The sequence below is a fragment of the Pipistrellus kuhlii genome, unplaced genomic scaffold (genome assembly GCF_014108245.1).
Source record: "Pipistrellus kuhlii isolate mPipKuh1 unplaced genomic scaffold, mPipKuh1.p scaffold_m20_p_26, whole genome shotgun sequence".
NCBI lineage: Eukaryota > Metazoa > Chordata > Mammalia > Chiroptera > Vespertilionidae > Pipistrellus > Pipistrellus kuhlii.
This window is the reverse complement of record NW_023425525.1, coordinates 3,557,691-3,581,759: the sequence shown is the minus strand read 5'-3', so window position 1 is coordinate 3,581,759 and position 24,069 is coordinate 3,557,691. Positions and strand designations below refer to the sequence as shown.

Below are 24,069 nucleotides of genomic sequence, written 5' to 3'. Positions count from 1 at the left end.
TCCAGCGCCCTTTATCCCAGGATGTCAGTGCTCCGGGTTTTGCAGACGAAGTGGGGATCTGTGTGACATGGGGCCTGCTCAGCCCCTGGCCAAGCTGGTCCGATTGAAAAGAAAAGCAGGCACAGTGAGCACACAGGCACTCTGACCTGGGGTCCAGGCCGCCTGGCTAACCACAGCGCTCTCACCGCTCTGAGCACATGTCCGGAGGCTGAATGTGTACAGTGGAAGGGCTTTGGTGGCCAGGTGGTCAGCGAGGTCCACATTGTACAGCAGAGAGGCTGGCTCAGAGAGAATAAGGGAGTAGCGCTCATGAGTGGAGACGCAGGTTCCGCAGGTGGCCGGAGCCCTCGGCGCAGAGCCCTGGCTGCCACGCCAGCCGCTGCCGCTGTGGTTGGAGGTGGCTGGGCCCGGTTACTCATCACTGCGGGGAGCTGGAAGCTCACAGTGGCGTCTGTAGCAGCTGCCTTTTATCGCCATGCCCCTTAGCCTCCCTCCCCGCTCCTTGAGGGAGCATCTTATCAGTCAATGTACAATGACTCTTGGACATCTCCACTGTGTGTTCCTTTTCTCAGCAAGTGTCCATCCTCACAGAGCCTACAAACACGTCCTGGCTGGGCGGCAAATCTCCCATGAGCATGCAGTGCCATGGATGATCTCATGTTGAGGTTCCTTTCAGCTGGAACAGAGTGGCCCACCACACATGCCCCTCCTTGAACAGGAGTGAATCGTACTGTTTGTCCAGTTCTACTCCTTCCTGCCAATCCATAGATCTCTCTCAACACTGATGTTCCTATACCTCTCTGAAATAAATTTTAAAAACCCACTTATTTTGAACATCGCAGAGGAGGTGAGGGTGCCGGAGCCACAGGGTTTCTTCCCACACAGACTCTGGTTAGTTGACCATTCAGAAATCAGTGCAGTTTTCCTCGATCCGACATGGATAAGAGGAATTAATGCAGGTGACCCCACTGAACCGGAAACTGACTTGGAATTCAGTCTGCATTGGTCAGGGATGTTTTTATAAAACAATGAATCCCAAGAAAGGATTCAATCATTGGAAACTGACTGGGAATTCAGTTTATGTTGTTCAGGGATATGAAACACACGGCTGATGGCCCCTGCCCCCTCCTTCATGATGTTGCTGTAGATTCCACAGTTACAAGTTTTTTCTTTCTCCCAACCTCTTATCACACTGTACCTGTGCCTCTCCTGTGCATTTATAATTCACCAGCCACACAGGAGCGAATTCTGTACAGGGCTTATCTCCCCGCCGGTGAAGAAATCCCTCCTGGAACGTGCCTCTCAGCGCTCACAATGCCTAGCACGGAGCTTGTGCGTGCTAGACACTCTGAGGATGGGCTTGGTGAGAGTTTCCCGTATTTACTTGTTTGCTCACTTTATTATTTGTCTACTTTGTTATTGTTCTAATTAACTAGTTGTCACTTGTTAGCTGACACTTTTTGAGTATCTACTATGTGCTCAGCCCTTGGCAGTGGTTATTTCACTTAATATTTACAACAGAACTCTGAGGTCGGTATCTTTTCCTTCCTCTCCGTTTACAAATCTAGAATTCAGTTTACAAACTTAAGAAATTGTAAATAACTGGCCCAGTGCCAGAGGCTGTATCCAAACTGGGTCTCTTACCTGAGCCTGCGGCAGATCAGCAAGCCTCACGCTCTCGGGCTGAAGAATAGACCAATCCAAACCCCAAGAGCACCCTCAGCGGTACCTTTGTGGTTCCCCTTCTCCTGGAGTCCTGCTGTGGGGATAGCCGTCCGCTCCGTCCCCTCCGAGTGAAGGACTCGGAAGACACCGGCTTTTCCTCCTGCAGTCTGGGTGTGGAAGCCTCTGTGTACAAAGACCACATTCGCCCGCTGTGGCTGTAAGCCCCGTTCCCATTGGGTCAATTGCCAATTAAGACAGCATTCTCCTTTAGAAAGTCCCCACAGGGAGAATGGCCTCAGAACAGGAAGTGGCTATCCATTTGTTTTCCACTTGCCCAGCTGCTAATGGGGCGAGAAGGATGCCAACAACATAAGCCACTCAGAATCTTCTCATGTAGGAAGTGCTGGTGATTCCACACCCAGTGATTTTCAGCCTATTGCCCCTGTGGAGCCCAGAAGTCAAGCCAGTCAGTATTCGTTGGGCCATGGCACTGTAAGAGGTGGCTGGTACTGGAGCTCATTCACACTTATTTTGGTTCTTCTTCCTGGTTTGCTTTTGTTAGGGGCACACAGCCTGCTGAAGGGAGGAGCAGGAGGTCTGAGCTCTCACTTGGATCGAATGCCACTCCGTGCATGCCAGGGGCCAGCCACTTGTCCCCTCTGACTATCAGCTTCCGCCAAATTGGCTGTGGAACTCTTTGCTCTCTCCTTCTTGGCCAGGATTTCTTAGGGTGCGTGGAGCTCCCAGGAAAAGGGTTTATCTTCCATCGGGATGGGAATGGGGACCTTTGAATGCATGTTGCCCAGTCCACTGCAGTGTCACTGACATGTTTTATGTATCACTTCATCTTTGAAAATGGTCAGAAAACATAGTTTTTGGTAAGTGAATGGAATAAAAATAACAACCCCAGTTAGAGTGGGTTTATACTCTGAGGACTTTTATTTGCAGAAGGTGAACCATGCAGAACCCGCAGGGAGAGTGTTCCAGTGGGTGCGTGGGCCCCTGCCTGATGGGATTCAATCTTGGATCAGGGACCTCTGTCCCTGGTAAGTTATCCAGCCTTTGACCTAGATATGACATGGCCAGGAAATCACAAAGTCCTTCTGAGGCTCATGCCGAATGTGTCATTATATCCACAAGGAGATGACTTATGGCTCATTTTCCTTTTTTAGATAGCTTTAAGAATTATTCAGGTAAACATATGTTCCTTTTTAATTAAAAATATCTATGGTGTTTTGAATGAATTAAAAAATTAACATCAATGAACAAAGAAGATAAATATTCCCTCATTCAGGGAGCTTCCATTCTCTGTGCCATTGATGAGAATTAAGTGCCAGTGGTTGTCCGTTCCAGCTCAGAGCACCCACAGTGAAGCACCTGCTGTAGGACCCTCTTACCCCATGCAGCTGGAGCCGGCAGCTGATTAGTTAACCAAAAAAGATCACAAAAGTGATTATGCTTAATCATAACATGGGATATGTGTACCTTAAATATTCTAATTTAAAACGTATAAATACATATTCATTTACCAAAATGTTTTGTGAGGCCAAAACACTTCTTAGGTTTGCTGATTGGGGTGTGTAATGACCACGCTCACATGCTCACATAAACTATGCCAGAAAGGCATCTTCTGCAACTCCCAGCTTCTGTCTCCTTAGAGCGGAATGAGATCTTGAAGGCAGTTAGGAAGCCATCTAAGTACAGAATCTTCCAGTCTTCGGTGGTTGACCCACCCCCACCTGGTTCAGTGGCAGGTTTGATTTAGTTTTAGTAACTTTTTTATTTTTTATTTTTTTATTTTTTTATTAATCCAACTTCCAAAGCATGCAATGTACCCAGTGTACTCTTAGGAGTAGAGTATTTTCTTTTCACACCCATATTTTTTTCAGTGTATATAATGTGCAACCAGATTACATAATTACACTAATATTGTACATACACTGAGTGGCCAGATTATTTTGATCTCTGAATGCATAATAATCGGGCCACTCAGTATATATCCTATATAATAAAAGGTTATTATGCAAATTGTCCCCTTGGCCAGGAGTTCAACCAGCAGGTAGGCTGACCAACCACCCCTATGCCCTTCCCCTGGCCAGGCTGGCAGGACCTCACCCATGCACGAATTCATGCACTGGGCCTCTAATATATGCACACACACACACACACACACACACACTCACTCACATACTGAGTGGCCAGATTATTATGCATTCATAGATCATAAAAATCTGGCCACTCACTGTATAACTGGCAGAAAGAGACCCCAAAATTCACATCTCATATGGTGGAAGGAGAAACACAGGGCATTCCAGCAACTAGACTATTAGTGTGAAGTGTCAGTGTGGATACCAGTCATTATATTGTATAGAAAGGGAGGAAAGCGTTTCTTACTCTAACAAGTGAAGTATGCAGTGGTCATTGAAGAGCACTCCTACTGTACTCCTAATCATGGCCATCAGCACCCGCATTTACATCATCCCTTAGAACAGTGAAAGCTATCCATCCCTGGTGGTTCCATGGGCAGAGGCGGGAGGGTCAGTAGAGAGTTGGCTGCAGCTTAGCATAGAAAGGACATTCTATGCTCACTCTCTCCAGCTTCCTTCAAGTATAGGAGATGCACCTTTATCTGTTTTATATCCCTGATGGCTGCATTTAATTTTATTTTTTAAGAAAAGAGTTAAAGATTGGTTGCATCTTTAAATAAGGGATATTGGGGTGTTTTAGAGAGAAAAATTTAGACTTTCAGCAGTCCCGCATAAATATCATAGGTAGAAGATTCCTGGTAATTAAAAAAAATACTAATGATTTAAAATGCCTCGTTTCCACCTGATTTTCCCAATTAATTTTCTATGAATACACACTGAATTCATTTCCCAGAGCTGCCATAACAAAGTACCATAAACAAGTTGGCTTTAAAAATCATAAATTTATTATCTCACAGTTATGAAACCAAAAAGTCCAAAATCCAGGTGCTAACAGGGTCATTTTCTTGAAACCTATGGAGGAACCCTTCCTTTCCTCTTCCCAGATTTTGGTGGTTTTCTGGCAATCCTGGCGGGCAGATACATAACCCCACTCATCACATGGTGTTCTCCCTGTGTGTCTGTTCTTCACATAGCCGTCTTCTTCTTTAAAAAATATATTTTTATTGATTTCAGAGAGGAAGGGAGAGTGAGAGAGACAGAAACATCAATGATGAGAGAGAATCATTGATTGACTGCCCCCTGCACCCTCTCCCCGCCCCCGACATGGGATTGAAACCGAAATCCGGGCATGTGCCCTTGCCTGGAATTGAACTTGGGACCCTTCAGCCCACAGGCCAATGCTCTTTCCACTGAGCCACATCAGCTAGGGCAATCTTCTCATGAGAAAACCAGTCGTGTTGTATTAGGGGCCCACCCTACTGCAGCATTACTTCATCTTAACTAACTACATCTGCAGTGACCTTACTTCCAAGGAGGGTCCCTTTCTGAGGTACTGGCATTAGGGCTTCGACCTATTTTGGTGAAGGGGGGAGGGGCAGGGAGCACAGTCACAATTCAACCTGTAACAGGCACTAAGGATTTTCTGGGTATAATTTTTCTCCCTGCCTCCAGCATTCTGAATTCCTAGAAACTGCCAATGAATAAAACAAAGCGTTTCAACATTTATAATGTCAGAGATGTCCTTGTGCTTGAATGAAACTGAAATAGATCCTCCGGGAGAATCTCTTAATGGGGACGAGACAGCGTAAGCAAGGAAAGGCACCCAGTGAAAGGAGCCAGCGTGCTTGGAGTGCTCACGCTGTCCTTCATTCTGCACGAAGCACAGCACACCCCTGATGTTACTTTTTATTTATCTTCCCCAAACTTCTAATAGGTATCTCTATTATTTTATGTACTTGAATTTCCAAGTAACAGAAAACATTATATTTAACAAGAAGAAAAAGTATTGGCTCATAAACTAGGAGCTAGACACAATGTAGATTTTAGGGCTGGCTTAATCCAACTCTATTTCTCTGCAATTCCCATGGCTCCCCCTCCTGTGTGTCAGCTTCAGTGTTGGACATCACACACCATAATTTCCCGTGGAAGAGATGGGGGTCACAGGGGAACTGATCCACAGAAGCACCCAGTCCGGCTTCTGCTTGTCTCCTTGGCTTGAACTTGAGCACATACCCAGTTCTGAACCAAATAATGTCCTAAAACAGGATGCTATCCAGACTCATCAGACCTGCACCTGCTCTGATGAAGGACTGCCCAGAGGACAGATGGACACCTGAGTGAAATGGGGGTTCTCTTAGGAGGAAGAGGCAGTCATTAGGTCAGTCCCCAACACGTCTACCTCAGCAGACCCGTGTACAGATGAATTACCTCGATTTAGGGACCTTGGTCAGCTCTATTCAAAACTAAGTAGCTCTTGGGTGTTAGGCTAACCCTCAACACCCAGTGTCTTTGACTTTCTCATCTTTCCCACCACCAGCAGTCCTCTTACTGGAGTAGTACATGCTGCCTATGCTTTTGGGAGCCCTTATGTAGTCTTCGCTTCTTAGAACATGGTCTCCACCCCCTTGACCATGCACCTTCTAACAAGAGTGCCCAGAGCCTCCTAAAGTAGTGTGCCTCTGAGTGAAAATGCTGTCTCCATGCTGAACGTTCAGAGGGAATTCTGGGAATGTTCATGCTGGGAGAATGGGTTCCCCACCTGGATAGCAGCCTCGGTGGAACCACTGAATTCCTGTTTTCCTTCGGGGCTTCTGTTCACTCTGGTCAAGATATCAGGGAGGCTGCCAGGCCAGTGTTGCTCAGTGGTTTAACATCGACCTGTGAACCAGGAGGTCAGGGTTCAATTCCTGGTCAGAGCACCTGCCTATATTGAGGATTAGATCTCCCATGGAGGCCATACAGGAGGCAGCCAATCCATGATTCTCTCTCATCATTAATGTTTCTATTTATCTCTTCCTCTCTGAAATGAATAAAAAAACTATTAAAAAATATATATATCAAGTAGGCTGATTTACTAGTAAGATATCATAAAATAGAGGGAGGGAGGAAGGGAATAAGAGACAGAGAACGCCCCCCCCCCCCTACTTTTCAGTTGGCCACTTGGGTACTTTTGAGAAGGGGCAGGCAGTACCTGCACCCTGAACATCCTCTCTGGAGACACTGCGTGGGAGACTGTGGTGGGGCTGTTATGGCTAAGCCTCTTGGGAAATCTTAAAGAGGACCTGGTTTCCTCCTGCTCAGACCTTGGGGAAAGCCTGGGTTTGGGCTCTAACCTTTAGTTGAACTATTCCCATGAGTTTCCTTTAGACTTTCCCTGGCCCATAGCTATCGTACTTGAAGCTTTTTCTGGTGTTGCCAGTGGAGGATTGGAAAATCCAGAAGTTGCTCAAGGACATTTCCTCTTGTGAGCATCTGATTGTCGAGGAGAAAAAAAATTTATTTTGCCCATTATTCGCCTTCATGCTAATGGTTTATTTTTTTCATCTCCTAATCATCCAAAGCACATGTTTTCATTTCCATTTCAATTACTTGCATCCAAAGCAGAAACAATCTGATGTTATTAACTGTTATAACACCCAAAGTAAACAGCTCCGGCTTCGCCTTACCTAGCCCCATCCATGCCCGAGGGCTCTCTCTCCGTGGCAGGCACTCCCAGAAGGCTGGGTGGGCAGCGAGAGGGAATGGTCTGAAGGCTGTTAAACTGTGCACGTCTCTGCCTGCAATTTCTAGAGCAAAAGCGAATGCTGTCCACGCCTCTGACCACTCTGGCTCCCGAGCCAGTGTTTCAGCAGCCTGGGCTCCCATGGACTTGTTTGGGGGAAGGGCTGAATTACACTTGGACGTAATAAGCCTGATCTGCAGGATTCCAGGAATAGGGCTTGAGTCTGACAGTGATGGAGAGACGTTAGTCACATTGCTGTCCTTTAGCACTTACTACCCAGAGCTTGAACTGTCTTCTGGTTAATCAGAGAGCTCCTTGAGGGAGGAAAGGAAGGAAACCAATACTTATCATGAAAGATCTGGAGCCAAGAACCCTCTCCCTTGTGTGGACTGGGGTCTAAATAGTTTCTTGCCTGCCTCTTAGCACCCCCACAATAAATGTTTTATGAATGAGTGAGTGAGTGAATAAACGAATGAATGAGGTTTGCCCTCCAAAGGTCGTCTTCCCTGTCAGCACATGTTTACCAGCTGGGGCCCTGCGAATTCATGTGCTGTCTGGTTTCCTGAATCAATACCTTGTATTATAGTTTTCTGATTCTCGCCCCCATTCTTAAAGAAAGACACATGTACACAAAAGTCCCTAGCACATAGAATATGCTCCAATACTATTTGATACATGCAGATGGTCATTAAAAGGATTCTCTGAGGTAGGCAATATCATTCATTCTCCTTTTCAAGGAGGCCATTCTGTGTTTGTCCACGGTCACACAGGTCAAGTTTTGGATTGTGTGTATTGTGGACCTACTATGTGTTTGGTGTGCCATGGTTGCTCTCCATGTGTTTGTAATTTAATCCTACTCAGCTCTGCAGAGTCAATAGTAGTGTGTTGACTAGAGTGATTTGAAAATGAAGCCTTGAGAAGATAAATGAATTTTATTTAAGGCCACAAGTTCATATAGGAGAGGCCCCTTTGTCCTAATGTTCTTTACAGCTCAAGCAGCTAGTCCTAGTTCTAAGAGGCTGACCCTCCGGGATGAACCCCAAAACACCACCTTACGTGCTGTTTCTTTCCAAATTTGCATCTGTCTTTCTCACTATAGGAAGGTGCTCAATACTGCGAGTGTCCAAAGTTTCCATTGTATTCACATTCTTCATATTTAAGATTAAATGCATCAGCTGTCAAATTGATACTAATGGATTCTGTGCCACAGGAAAGCCAAGAACTCAATGCCATTTGATTCCGTCCAATGACTAATAAAATGATGGGTGTGGAGATGGAGAGGAATGAACTAAAAGTCCCCAGTTCTACCTACCACGTGGGCCTCTCTGAGAAGGCCCACTGCCTTGGTCTGCATGCATTTGTTCTGCAAAGTGAAGGAAGCAAGTTTTGGAGCCTTGGAGAACTCGCTCTGACTCATTATTATTATTATTATTATTATTATTTATTTATTTATTTATTTATTTATTTATTTATTATTATTATTATTATTGCATTTGCCTGATTGGGAATCAGAAAAAATGACAAATACAACATGGGTGGAGTGATAACACTGGGAGAGGAAAACAGAGTCAAGTTTATTTTAAAAATCAGTGAGGTGTATCTAAAAACAGCATTTAAAATGAAGCCCTTGCCAGGCTCTTCAGAAGATGGCTTTCTGGTATCTTAGGGGATTTCAGTGTGGCTTTCTCTTACAGGGAGCAGCCCCACCCCCATCCCCCTGGAGCACAGGAGTGAGTGCTCAGCACAGCCTGTGGCTTGGGAGGCTTCTCACAAAATGCACGTCCTCGAGTTAAAGGCATAAGTAATGTTAACGACAGAGTGAGAAGAGCAAACCTTCAAAGGCTTGGAAATTTTAGCTTGAACTTGGGGGAATTGCACGGAGGTAGACTTTCAACTCTCTTCATCTTAGAAAAAGGCACATCCTAAAACATTACAGTATACCCATGTCAAATAACATTCACTGATCCTGTAATTTAGAAGCAAAATAGAGCTTTTGAATTTCCTAACATGGGTCTGCCATTGATATTATTAACAGGACTGCCTTGGGCCCCAAATGACCCACTTAGAATTCCTAGACACGCCCCGGGCCCCAGATATTCCTGGGGCCATAGGAGTGGCCTGTGGGCTGGGGTACCCAGCGCGTCTGGGTAGTCAGTTCCGTGGCAGTGCAGCGAGAGCTCATGGCTGCTGGCACACTGGGTGTTTCCCACCGCTCTTTGCTTTGGGTCAACCAGTTCTGCTCACATCAGGGAAGCTGGCTAATGAGCAACATAATCCCCAAACGTAATTTAGGCCCCTGTGGGGATGCATTATCTCATTAGGCCACTTGGATCTCATGAAACAGCAACTTATCATCCTCTCAACTGCTCCCACAGGGATGTGCCAAGCTGATGAGCCCTTACTCCCACTTGGGGAGAACTCATTGACCAGGCAAGCAGGGGCCTCATCCTGGGGCTCGCTGGGAAGGGTGTTTTTACATGCACTTGGAAGGCAATGCAGTGCATTTGGTTATCATCATCTACTTTCCTACCTATAATATTTCGGTATACCTTGCCAGCTCCTCTTTTTGTTGTTGTCTGATTGGTTAGTGTTTTGTATCATTTATTTTTTTTCTTTATTGTGGAAAGTATTGCAGATGTCCCCTTTGTTTGTGTTTTTTTTCCCATTGGTCCCTCCTCCCCACAACTGCCCCTCCCAGGCCTTCACCATCCTATTGTCTATGTATATGAGTTCCCCAGTTGATCACTCCCCACCCAACCCCACCCCCCTTCTCTCTGAGATTCATCAGTCTGATCCATGCTTCAGTGTCTCCTGATCTATTTTGTTCATCAGTTTATTTTGTTCATTAGATTCCACATATGAATGAGATCATCTGATACTTGGATAGAGGTAAAAAACAAACAAACAAACAAACAAACAAACAAAAAACAGAGGGCAAAATATACCATTCTCATTCGCAGGAAGCTTTTCTAATGCAGAGTGCTGTTTGCATGTCACTGATGCTATTGTAATTGCCCTCTGCACGTGGTTCTTTTTGATCAGTTACACTAACTGACTTGCTTAAAGCCCCATTGACTGCATGGGGAGGGTCAGCATTGCTGTCAAGCCCAGAGCCTGCAGGACAGCAGGAGGAAGGAGACTCAGGATGTCTTAACGTAATCCTCTTCCCACAGAAGTGGGGAGCACTGCTCAGCCAGCTTTCTGGTTCCTGGGGCGGGAGGAAGACAGGGCGATGAATCCTGGAGTTAATCTTGAAGCCTCACTTAAACCAAAGGAGCTTATCTTCTTAGTTAACAAGTGACAAAAAAAATGGGATTTCTAATCTGCTTTTCCTCATTTGCCTTTTGAGATTTTCAGAGATTTACTAACACCCAAGGAAAATGATAAAGCCCTATGAGATGAAGTTTGGTTTCCTGAATTATCTGAGGTTGACTGGCATGATTTATTCAGGTTGAATTCAAGTCTGGCTTCCCAGGAGAACCGAGAGATGAGTCATCTATTTTCTTCTATTTGAACCCCCAAATCCCTCTGCCTTGAGCCTATGACAGTAGTTAAAATGACAGTCCTTAAAAGGAACCAACTGTTTAAATATATGTACATAGCCTGTGCCCTCTATCAGTCATTCTAGTGTGAGCCCAGTGCCTTCAAGTTTGATTTCTACAGTTATACTCATTGTATGGAGAAGGGGACATGGGTGTTGTAAAAAGAGCAGGACAGTTTGGTTCTGTCTCTCAGCCTTGGGGCTGGATGTGGTACCACAGAGGGAAGTCCTCAGTCTGGGGCTACTGTGTGCTGTAAGCTTTCGGCTCTGCTACGCTGGCCACAGGCTTTGGCAGTGCTGACCAACAGGAAGATGGAGCAGTCTGCGGGTGAAGGAGAGAGGCCCATTGCTGCTGTGGGGGAATGACAGGGCGCTCCTAACATAGGCTTCGTTCACTACCAGCTGTTCCATTGACTGTCCAGTGTCTGGTACTGCGTTTGGGCGATCCGGTTCTGGGAACAAGAGAAGGTATCTCTATTCTTTACTCAATCCTCACCCACCCAAAAAGAAATTTGCAAAATTCTATCTTGATATTACATATGAGAAAGTCTGTACTTAGCTGCCCGGCCAGTGTGGCTCACTGGTTGAGTGTCGACCAATGAACCAGAAGGTCACAGTTCGATTCCTGGTCAAGGCACCATGCCTAGGTTGTGGGCTCAATCCCCAATGGGGGGCATGAAGGAGGTAGCCAATCAATGATTCTCTCTCATAACTGATGTTTCCATCTCTCTCCCTTCATCTCTAAAATCAATTAAAAAGTACATATAGTTTAAGAAAAAAAAAAAAGAAAAGAAAGTTTGCACGTAGCTCACCTGGAGTTGCACAACTAGAGTGGCCAGGCTAGGATCGAGGTCGGGCTCTGCGTGGCGCCAGTGTCCATGTGCGTCCCCGCACACCCAGCATCTCTCCCGGGGCTCAGACCCACCTGAAACTCCCAACTGCAGCCGCCTGTCAGTGACCACACGGCTGCGCTACATGTGTGAGGGAATCCTGCTAGTCATGGGCCCTCGCACTCACAGATGAAATTTAGAAATGGATTTAATGAAAAGCAGAGGCTGTGGCCACCCAGGTGTGAGACTGGGAGCGTGTTCTGGCCGCCGTGCCCATTGGCCTGGCCCAGCGTCCTGCTTCCCTCCTGTTGGCCGGGCCGGGGGGTTTCGTTGCCAAAGGTGGCGAGGACCTGGACACAGTCTGACAGCTCCATCTCCCTGTCACTCTGATGCGTAGACAGGAAGGAAGTGTCCCATCTGAGGGCAGTGAGAGCAGCAGCTTCCCGGGAGCGAAGGGAGTAAAGGTGGAACACACCCTCGCTGTCATTTTCTGAGTCCTGGTCCCCCACTTTCTCGTCTGATAGAAAGCAGAGTGTGCCTTCTGTGCTCTTCTAGACCCTCCAAGGAGAACGGTGGAGGGAACCGGGGAGCAGGAGGAGCATTGGGGCGTCTGCAGGCTCCTCGGCAGCACGAGGGGTAACAAAACCACACTGTCCACAGGAAGGATGACTTCTCTAGGGGAGGCCATTGTGGCTGTCGCCTTGGTGCTAGTTTGATTCCAGAACCTTCCTGGCACTCATGTCAACAGGATTCCTGTGTGCGGGATTGCTGCTGAGAAGCAGATTCTAAAGGAACCATTGTCCACCTGGCTTTAAAAATGCACAGCCATCCTCTCCAGCAAGACCTGGACCCTAACCTTGTCACTAACTGGACGGATGACCTGGAGCAGGTCACTCCAGGCTCAGGCCTGCTCTTCGCTGTCAGAGACAGGGCAGCCCGGGTCATGGCCCTGCCCTCCCGTGGGACTGCCTGCCGCTGTCCCGAGGACTCTGAACTGTGCTGAGGCTGGCATGGGGGGTAGAAATGAGGGCAGAGCCTCAGTCACGAATTCGGAGTTCTGCCCGCCCTCCACCGCCTCGCCTGGGGCAGCCGGGACCTTCCTTATGTAACAGGGCTGGGGGACGGGGGCGGGAGGGTAAAAATATTACCCGGAGCTGTAGCCAAGGCAGGCGTGCTGGGTTCTGGGGGTGGAGAATGAAGATGAGGGGGACTCCGAGGGAGGCACAGAGCACATGGAACATGGAGATGGATTCCTCAGCCTGGCACCCAGCCTCTGTCCTCGCGGGGCTGTTGGCTTTGGGTGGAAAGCGGGCTGCGGGGGAAGGCGGGAGGAGGTGCAGCCATGGCGGGGCTGAGCGTGTCATTAAACAAATCGCTGCAGCCGCCTGGCAGCCCTCAGCAGGCATTGGTTGCAAGAAAATTACAGCGAGGCCGTGTGTCTGAGGGAAGCGCCGGGCCGGGGTCTGGGTCCTTAATGACTCACAGACCTTTTGCCTTTCAAAAAATTGCTTATTGGAAAGTGCATTTTTGCCATTAGAGTGGGACGTGCAAGGGTGACATCCAAAGCAGAGGTGCAGGCACTTGCTGTGCTCTGAGGCCGGGATGGGGAGCCCGGGAAACTGAAATGAGGAGGGACCCTGGAGGGACCGGATGCGAGGGGGTGCTGATGGGGTGGGAGGGGTCTGAGCACAGGCTGGGCGCCTTTCCTGGAAGTTTCTGGAGCCATCACCTCCGGGGACTTGGATCCTTTCATCAGTGAGGCTTATCTCCCGCTGCCAGCAGCCAGCCTGCAGAGGCGGGATCTGACAGGCGGCTATATATAGACGCGGGCTCTCCGCAGCCTCGGGAGGCGCTCAAGCACCCCGGAGTCACGAAAGATGATGGCGCTGTCTGTTCCTTGAAGTCTAAAAATGGCTTTATTTTTAGATGTTACGGTGCGTGTGTTAACCTCCTGGCAGCTGATTTCAGACGCGGCGTGGAAGACAGGCCAGAGCAGCGGGGGGGGGGGGGGGGGGGGGGGGAGGGAGGCAGGCAGAGCCCACCCTAAGGCGTCCCTGGCTCAGCCAGAAGCTGTGGCCTTGGGGTGGGCCCTTCTCCCCGTGCGGACATGTGCCCTGTAAGATAGACAGCGTCGTCCCTGCCTCTCCCCAGTGGATGCCGGGAACGCCCCCTCCCCCAGTGAATATGAGAAGCACTGCTACCCATTCCCGGGCCTGGGGCAGACATGGTCCCAAGTGAGACCATTGCTGAGGCCTTCCCCAGGCCCTGCCCCTGTTGGCCGCCCTGTTCCACTTTCCTCCCGGAGTCCCCTGCCTCCCCCAACCCCCCGGGGACACTGTTCCCCTTCGTGCTGATTGCCTCATCAGATGACAGCCCCCCCCCCCCCATCCTGCTCCCCACAACACGCGGTCAGCTTAGTGCCCACTGATCTTGTCAGCAATGTCTGCATCGTGTTTGCCAAATACACGTCCTTTCAGGGGGTTTGCCCAAAGGCTGCTTCCGCAGGAGCCACCGCATTTCCACTCGGGCGTCCACTGGGTTCTGTTACGTGTTGTTAAGGCAGCTCAGGAGGGCGTGTGCACCCCGAGACCTCTGTGGTGACGTCTCTACCGCGTCAGGTCTCATGCTGCCCCAGTGCGCAGGCCCCCGAGAGCAGGAGGGCTTTGCCGGCGGGAGGCCCCTGGTTTCCGAGCGCCTCACATCAGGCGGGTGCGTGATGCACCCCGAGGGGCCAGGGCCTCCAGCCCATGAACTTGCAGTTCTTGCTCACCGGCCCCACACCCCCAAGGGAGAAAGAGGCACGTCCCAGGAGCGATGAGCTAACGCACTAAGTCAAGGCCAGGGCTGCTGGGCGGTCTCGGAGAGCAATGGGTAAGAAGGTCTAAATTAGAACTGGGTGCAGCCTGGTTGGGACAGGCAGCATTTGGAAGTGATGGTTCTAATACACAGCTCGGCCGGTCATCTCGCTGCCTGGTTACGGCTCCTGGTGGCCCACAGCAGTCCTGCCTGCCTCTGCCCAGCTCCCTCGCTGGGTGCTCTGGGCCCGGGACTGTGTTCAGTTTAGCACACCGTTGCCTGAACCTCTCCTTTTCCCTTCTCCCCGGAAAGCCTCCTCCTCAGTCCTGACCCAGCTCAAACGCCTTGGCTTTGGGGCTGCCTCTCTCCCTAACGGCTTTTGGAACATGCTGGTTCTCCTGACATTAGCGTATTTGTGCTCCTTTCTGAACCCTTGGTATTGGCACAAAGTAGACGCTCCCTGAATGTAATTGGATGAATCAATGCCTGATCCCAGTCCCACTGAAGTAATTTAGCATTTAAGATTTTTTAAAAATGCATTCGCTTAAGTTCTACATTTTAGAAGGTGCTTTGACAATTTCCAGAATCCCCAGCCGATGGGCTCAGTTGGTTGGGCATCATCCCGGCAATTCCCCAGAGGCTGCCAGTTCTATTCCCAGGCAGGGCACGTGCTTGGGTTGTGGGCTTGATCCCTGGTAGGGGGCCTGCAGGAGGCAGCCAACCTATGTTTCTCTCTCATAGATGTTTCTATCTCTTTTTCCATCTCCCTTCTTCTAATATATACATATATATATATATAATATGTAATATATATATATAATTTCATATACGATATATATGTATATATATATTTTAGAAATTATGTTTATAAGAAAATTCTGAGACACTGCCCCACCCATCCACTCTGCTTTGGAAATTCTAGCAAATTCCAAGCCCACAGCCCAGCCCCTGCAGCTCATTCATCTAACACAAGGGTTCTGTCTCAGCTTCTCTCCTTATACACCGTTCAGTTGTCATGGCATCCTGGGAACTGTTTTCCCCAAACTGAGACTGAGCTTCCTCTGCGCCTTTATTCTCCACCTGAAGCTATCACATTGATGTGCAAAGTCTCCCTGCAACATGTGAGCCACGTTTCCAAAGAAAATGCACTCCTTGCTAGGGCAGCAGACTTGGTTCTGTAGGTTGTGTGACTAATGTCTCTCTTTTCGTACATTAATTGATGAGCAACCTGAGATTCCCACTCCCTGGGAAACGTGCTCCTTTAGTCCTGCGCTGGGAACAGGGAACGCCCGTTAGAGGGAGAGATGGTTCTCGGGAAAGTGCAGACCGATGCCCACAGCAGGGACTGGGCTGCGAGTGAAGACCTTGGAGGACTGGCTGGGCCCATCTTGATGCCATTCATCCTCCCTGACACCTTCATTGTGATTATTCTTGCTCATTGTTACCTTTAAGAAAGACAGGAGGGCCCTGGGACATGTTTGGTTCAGTGAATAGAGAGGTGGCCCTCGGACTGAAGGGTCCCAGGTTCAATTCCCATTAAGGACATGTACCTCCATTGCAGGCTTGACTCCCAGCCCTGGTTAGGGCACGTGTGGAAGGCAACCAATTGATGTGTCTCTCTCACATCAGTGTTTCTCTCTGTGGCTCTCCCCCTGGGATTTTTGAAAGCTACCCTGGGAGATAAGTGGGAAATGGAGGTTTTCAGACGTTGATTCCTCTGGCAGCTGAGTGCAGCCTCCACGCTGGACACGCACCATTGCCTGGAACTCAGCCACCAGGGCCCCTTGACACCCCCTGCAGTCGAAGCAAGTTCATTGTTAAGTCACATCCATTGAAGGAGGGAGGTGTTCCTGTTTCTGCCTTCCTTGTTTCCCTCTCTGTCAAGTCCTCTTAGGGAAGAGGTCTTAATATTCCGAAGGAAAAGATCCAGGGTCCAAGAATAAAACTAATTATAATGACAAATTGACCCAAATGAGGAAAATGACAAATAACCTGTAGGCTGAGATTTTCCCAAAAGCCAAGAATAAATAAAATGTCTCTTAAAGTGCCTGGTGGGGAGGCTAATAAAAGAACTCAATTATCTGTCGGTGGTTGTTTTTTTCCTTCGGTCTGTGATATCTGACTTTAAAAGGGGAAAATTGGTGAAAAGGTTTAAGGATATAAAATGAAATAACAAATAGAAGTTCGTGAGCTTCTGCGGCTTTGGAGGTTGAGAGGACATGTATTCAGAGTAAAATAGAGATGAGTCTGTAGGTTTTGCTTCAAGAACATCAGTCTCTCCGCCGCCTCTCTCATGTGACCTTGCTTCAGTTGGCCAACCTTTACCTGGCTTACTGTTACTGGGATTTAAATATTTTATGTAAATAGCTACCAGAGTTTTGTTGCCCTGAAATTGGCCTCTTTTCTATAAGGGAACAGAAGAAAAGAGCTAGCAAAGAGCAAATATATAGAATTCCAGGTGTTTGATGGGGTTGGGGAAAGTTCCAGAAGATTAAACAGGGGTATGCAGAGAGGTCCTCCCACCCTTCGGAATGATGTGATCTTCCCTGGCTTCCTAACAGCCAGCACCCAGCAGGTGCCCTGCAGACAGGCGAGGCCTCGGAGAGCTTGCTCAGGAGATGCACAACCTTGAAAGGTAAATGCTGCCCTAAGTACAGGGAAATGCTTGTGGGCCCCAACCCCCACCCCAGTATGTGGTGAGCCCTGACCCCCTTAGGTGGTGGGATTTAGAGATGGGCCCTTGAGAGGTGCAGGGTCATGAGGACAGAGCCCTCATGAACGGGATTAGCGTTTGAATAAAAGACTCCGGAGCTCTCCAGCCCCCTCTGCCACATGAGGGCGTAGGGCAGGACACCAGCCACGAACAGGGAAGAGGCCCCCACCCCGCCATACTGACCCCTGACCTTGGACTTCTAGCCTCCACAACTATGAGAAATGAATGTCTGTCCTTTACATGCTACACACTTCATGGTCATCTTTTAGAGCAGCTCAGACAGACTAAGAATCCTACTCGGACCGTTTCACGGAAGAACAGTTGGGTGACTTTTCCGTGTGGAAGATAAGGGTTTCTGGAGAGCTGAGTTGACAGTTATTGAATGCCTGTAGGATGCAAGCAGTGCTACTTGGCTTTTGAGCCAAGAACGAGGTGGCCTTCAGCCAGCTGTCGGGGAAGTCACAGGCTAGGTGGGAAGGGGTGGTAGTAATACTAATAATAAATAATAACAGCAGCAATGTTTAGTCTACTATTGGGGTAGGACAGTTGAAATAACAGAGGCCCAGAGAAGTTAAGTAACCTGAAGGGCCACATCACTGGTAGGTGGCAGAGCTCAGTTGAAGAGGGAAGGACGGTCCGAGGCTGGCTCTGGACCCCAAGGCCACACTGCTTCTCACGGACAGAGGAGTGAAAGGTCCTCCTGGAGACCCGTCAGACGAGGTTCAGGTGTACAGAGAAGCGAGCCCCCGGGGGAGTCAAAAAGGACTCCTCCGATGAGATGGCATTTCTGGAGAGGCCAGACGGCCTGGCTAACGCAGAAAACAACATGGGGAGTTTTGTTCTTAAATTACCGTTTTGGAGAGTGATCGGATGTGGATATATTCTATGCCAGATTTTTTTAAACAACCTTTCATGCATAAAACCACAGTGATCTATTGATATTCATTAGAAGATGTGCACGTATATATATATGAATGTCATTATGTGACTATGTAAGTGAATGGATTGGGGGAGAGATTCTGTGTCAGGATATAAACCAGGCACCGGGTGATAATTAAACTTTAAAGAACGTGCAGTCAGGGAGATTGCTGCTGTCGGGTTTAGTGCCCCAGACCAGCGCAGGGAGGACATGAGCTCTGCGGAGCCGTGTGAGGTCACTGCCTCTTCGGGGCAGCGCCTGGTGACAGTCGCCGGCCCTGGGCGTCAGTCCAGCGTCCCAGACAATCCAAGTCTCGTTGGGAAATCGGGAGTGACAGGTTTCATCCCCTCTGACATTCATCTTCATGGACTCGCTGATGCTTGTGTTCCACAGACACTGAAGAGGTCCAGAGTCCTCCGTGTTGGCTCGGGAATGGCTTGGTGGAGGGGCGTGTTGCTCGGGGCAGAAGCGGTGGGATCTGGGTCCTGTGGGTCTGGCTAGAGGGCTGGCCTTGGAGGAGGAAGCTGTCAGGCACGTGTCCAGGCTGGAATGCCGAAGGGAAGAACCGAGCCTCCTGCTCAGGTTGCTGTTGAGGCCACAGCAGGTAGGGAGCCCCTGGCATACCCCAGAGAGTCCCCAGGGCCGGCAGGTTAGAGTTCTCAATGGTCTACCTACTACGTTATCAGCTTCGCACACTGGCTGGAGCTTTGGTGATTGGAGGAGCAAAGACTTCAGGGGTTGGAGCTGGATTGTTCCAGTTGCAGCCAAATTGGCAATAGGGCTGCTTTCTCCTGAGAGCTGTGGGCTGTAGGACTCTCCCCCCAGGAGCCCAGCATGCCTCTCAGAGCAGAGAGGCCGGAACTGGAACCCTGTGAGCGCGAGGGGGTGGAGGACAGAGTTCTCACAGGAGGACTGGGCACTAACACGCCTGCAGCAGCCTCACTTCGCATTTCCCAGGCCCACTCTGGCCCAGGCACTGTGCACCGCCCTCTGATTCTCACAGCAGCGTAGATACATTAGCCCATTTCACAGATGAAGAGACCGAGACTCAGCCCGTAGGTGACAGAGCCAGGTGTCAAGCCCAGGGTTTGCTGACTTCAAAGCCCATTTTTTTTCTGATTTCACTGACTGCTGCTTCTCTTGAGCCAGTCTGAGCCTCACCCCCTGACTCAGGGATTTATGGGGAGTAGCCTTTAGGCCCAAAGGTCTCCAGCCTGCACATGAGCAGTCCTGGAAAGGCAGGGACTTTGTGCATGGCACTAAATACTGTGGGAAAGGGCACAGGGAGATGAATGGCTGTTCTAGTCAGTATTCGCCGAGTGCTAGATCCGAAGCACGTGGTGACATCCCCTGCCTCCGGGGTCTGCCAGCCTTAGGTGCACCACACTTGCATGAAAATTAGGCTGTGCCAAGGAAACTCCATGTTGTTTTATTGTGGATGTAAATTACTGTGAGTTAACAGCGCCATCCTTTGAATCAACTACAGCCTCAGTATTTTATTTTAGCCTAGCTATTGACCAGCTAACCCATGAATGAATGAATGAATGAATGAATGAATGCATAATTGTTTGCTCTTACAGATTCGCTGTCCTGCTACACATAAACCAAAGGGAAAAAAATATGTCTTGTACTGCCTATAGCGGCTCTTCTCCATTTTGTTGGAGGTAGCCATTTATAGACCTATCTACACATTAATTTCTAAAACTCAAGATTCAGGAAGAGCAGATGGAGTCGCATACTGCACACATTGGCCATATATTTTGGAATATATTTCATTTTTGACCAATTCGGTGCTGCTTTATTTAGCAAAAGTTATCAAAGGTTTTATAGATAGTGCTGCGGAGAGGGGGAGCAGCTGAGATGAGAGGACAGCCCCTCGAACGCAATGCCATGCTTCTCAGATTCTGCCCTGCAGACCCAGCTGGGACCCGTAGCCTCCCCCCACCGCCCCCTCATCGTCCCCTCCTCCCCATAGGCGACAATCAGATCCACACTGTTCTGGGGCTGAGCTTGTGTTGTCTGTGGCATTTGTCCTTTGAGTGATTCTGATACGCAAACAGGTGTGAGAATCAGCCTCCTATACCCATATCTGGGTGCTTCTCTTAGTATCTCATTTTCACGAGACTCTTTCTTATTTTCCTCATTAAATTACTAGAGAAGTAGAGCAGGGAAATTCCATTCCTCTTCTGTTTTCTCAAAGTCATCGGGGAAGCAGTGAGGGGTTGAGCACCTCCTGCATTGCCGAGAACGATGGCTCACAGGTCTCAGTAGATCTCACTGTGTTTTAAGAATTAACTGGCCCTCAGACATTGTGTTGAAAACATCCTTCTCAGTTCTTAGCTTCTGCCCATCATAAGTCCACGCAGGACTCCTTTCCTGTATCCTGGTTCCTCTTCACCTCTGCTCCCTACCACCTTTCCCCAGGAAAGGATGACCTAAGTATGCCGAATGAAGGTGTGCCTGTGTCCTTATTAAGTATTTCTTCTTGCTTGAGTATGTGTATATCCTTAGTTACACAAATGATAAATCTGCAATGAAATAGTCTATAAAAAGCAAGACTTTTTCATTGTTTCACTCAGCAGTAGGTTTTCAGGTACGTTCCAGCTTCTGGGTAGACTTCCCCCCCTGCTGCCTCGTATTTCGCTGTCTGCTTTCCCATTCCCTCTGTTTAGCTGATATCTCCTCCAGTTGAAATGTGTGCATGTTCCTGCAGATCCACTGTCACAAGGAGTTCTGTCACTGAGCTCTCACTCGCAGCCCTCAGGGACCTGTGTGAGAATTGTTTCTGGGAAGTGCGCCCAGGGATTGGATTCCGGAGTCATATACTATGTGCATATTGAGCTTCAGCTAGACTCTCAGGTTGGAAATAACACAGGAGCATTCTCGTCTTCCCGTGTCCCCACCAACATTGGGTATGGCCCAACTTGTGTGTTTTTTCATCCTCACTCAAGGATATGTTTTTTATTTGAGAGAGAGAGAGAGAGAGAGAGAGAGAGATGGATGTGAGAGAAAATCATCCATTGGTTGCCTACTGCACATGCCCCGACCAGGGATCAAACCCAACTGAGGCATGTGTCCTGACTGGAAGTCAACCCTGCAGCTCTTCGATGCATGAGAGGAGGCTTCAACGGAGCCAAGCCAGGGCAATCATTTCCTTTTTGGACAAACATCCTTGTTATTTCATGTAGGTAAATCCAACCGTTTTTCATCTTATCGATATCGCTTTTAGGGGATTATTTTTTGAAATACGTCCCACGCAGAATAAGGAAACAGGATTCTAGAATGGTGGCCCAAAGTCACACTATCGATTCGCAGCAAGATGTGAGATGATGAAAAAGTAACCTTTTATAAATTGAGCCGAGGTACGCAGGACACTCACGGCAGTCAGTACTGTGTGTCCCAGAGGCTCTGTGAGTGCCACTCAGCGTCTCTCGGGACCTCAGCCTGCAGCTTCTGGTCGGATTCACTGCTTTTTCCTTTCTGCCTGAAATCCGTGCAGAGTGCCTCCGTGGCCCCACCTCCGGCTGCCAGTAATTACCGTTTGGCCATCATTAAACTCATTACCTCATTACCACTCCTGCTCAGAGAGCCTCTGGCTCAGTCCTCCCCGTGCGATATGTCCGCCTCCCCCAGGAGAGCGCAGGCCCTGGGGTCAGTCTGGTGTCTCTTAGGTGGTGGAGGAAGATGAGGGGAGGCAGACGGTTCTGGGGGGAGGCTCAGCTTAGGGCCCCTCCTCCAATTGCATGCAGACATGGTCTGCCTTTGTCTGCTGTGTATGGGGTAACATGTATAATTTACTTGAAAGAGGATTCGACTGAACAGGGAGGAGCGGGGGCACTGCCTTAGAGAACTAGACTATGTTATATAGACGGATGTTCCCGACTCCCTGCTCGTGTTACAGTTGATCATGTGTTACATTTGAGTGAACACTTTTACATTGTCTGCATCTATAGAACCTTGTAAGGTAGGCATATCTGAATAGCTGCGGCAAAATTTCCCCAGAATCGCAGCCCATAAGGGCTGGGGTCATATGGCAAGAGGTGGTAGAGGACCATGACTCGGCCGTGAGCATCTATTGCTTTGATTTCCTGGGTTTCCGACAGGAGCCCATGCTATTGGGGTTTTGCCTCCAGATGGGAAAGCAGCGCCGCCTTGGCTCTGCAGGTGGGCTTTGTGTCCTTCCTGGTGAATTCGGTGCCGCGCTGAGGGGTGGCAGGATTGAGCGGCTCCTCTCTGCTCCCGAGGGCACACATCTGGGACACCCCAGGAACCGAGGGTGGTGCCAGCCTCGCTTACCTCTGCGCTCCCTCTTCCAACGCATCCTCAACTCCGAAATCACTCCCCTCCTGTCTCTCAGGATAAAGTTAAACATGTTAGTAATGTTGTTGAGTAGTTGTCTTTCAAGTGCACACGTAATATGACTGGTGTCTTAGCAGGACCGAACAGTGACCAAAAATAGGTGTATTTCACGTGAGCCTTTTATTACCAGGCGTTTTAGTTTCTGGTTTGTATAGCACCTTCCAGTTCATAGTCATTGCTGCTTTACTTTTATTTCTCTATGGGTTTTATCATCCCTATTTCACAAAAGCAAATTCAAATGCAAAAGGCCTTGAACTTTAAAAAATATATATTTTTATTGATTTCAGAGAGGAAGAGAGAGCTAGAAACATCAGTGATGAGAGAGAATCATTGATCAGCTGCCTCCTGCAGGACCCACACTGGGCACCGAGCCCCCACCCTGGGCATGTTCCCTGACTGGGAATCGAACCTGAACAGTGGCCTCCTGGTTCATAGGTCAATGCTCAACCACTGAGCCACGCCAGCCAGGTGAAAGGACAGGTTTTAAAGGCGCTAAGCTGAGTTGTGGGAATGGTGTGCGAGAGGGCTGATGGGACACGTCTAGGAGAAAACGTCCCGCAGAGACCTCGGCAGGTAGCTTCGAGTGGAAATGCAGACCCTGCTCTGGTGGCATCGCTCTTTTCCCCATGCTGCCCCTTTCAGCCAGTGGTCGCTATGGCGTCCTCGAGACCAACTTGTAGAACCTGGTGAAAGCCACAGCTTCCCTGGGCGAGGAGAAACACTCGTGTACATGTTCACACACCGTGACACAATTCCAGGTCATTGGAAAAGCGCCGAGTCAATAATCCCTGCTTTACATGGGACCTGGGGCTTTAGAACTCCATCCGATCTCTAATCTGCCAGGCCAGACGCTGAGAGGCCATCAAAGCTCCTCTCCTACTGCGGTACGTACGCCTGGAGGACTCAACTGGCAACCACACGGCTTACTGTCCGCACAAGCCAGCAGGAGGCCAGCCAGCGACGGCAGTACCCACACTCGCACAGGCTCCTTTAAAAAAAAAAAATATATATATATATATATATATATATATATATATATATATAAAATATATATATATGTGTGTGTGTGTGTGTGTGTGTGTGTGTGTGTATTAAATTGATTTTTAGAGAGAGAGAAAAACATTGATGTGAGAGTGAAACATAGATTGGCTGCCTCAAATTGGCAGTGACACCTAAGTAACCGAGCCACACCAGCCTGGACTGCAGGCTCCTTTTAATATTTCTATTCACTAAAAATATTTTTCTCATGATCCCATTCTTTGTCTCACAAACTCCCCCCACCCCCCAGACTTTCCTCCAAGGCAGAACTAATAGCACACATGTTATTTAGACTCTGTTACTATTTATCGGCATGCATGTGGCCTTATTTGTCCCAGTTCCTTATCATCATGAGGGGGGAGGGGACCACAGGGAGAACACCCACACTTCATCTTCCACACGGCCCTCTGCTCAGGCTGCTCACACTCTCTCTGTATCCAGGACTCAACTCGTTTTGCTTTCCTAAGAGTAGAAACATTCCAGTTTTCACCCTCATCTTTGGGCTCTTTGATCCCCAAAAGTTCTATAAGAATCCCCCTGAAATAAATGTTTTCACATA

The 24,069-nt window shown here is 48.7% G+C and overlaps 1 protein-coding gene across 4 annotated transcripts in view; it reads left to right on the top strand.

The window, feature by feature from the left end:
• ELMO1 (engulfment and cell motility 1) overlaps window positions 1-24,069 on the top strand; it is a 274,563-nt gene that overhangs the window by 224,894 nt on the left and 25,600 nt on the right. Inside the window, exon 1 of one of the 4 annotated variants that reach the window (XM_036453747.2) lies at window positions 14,483-14,487. The exons of the other annotated variants lie outside the window; for them this stretch is intronic. The gene's annotated coding sequence lies outside the window, so the exon portion shown is untranslated. Of the gene's footprint in view, window positions 1-14,482; window positions 14,488-24,069 lie in introns of those variants that run through there. 4 annotated transcript variants of the gene reach the window in all.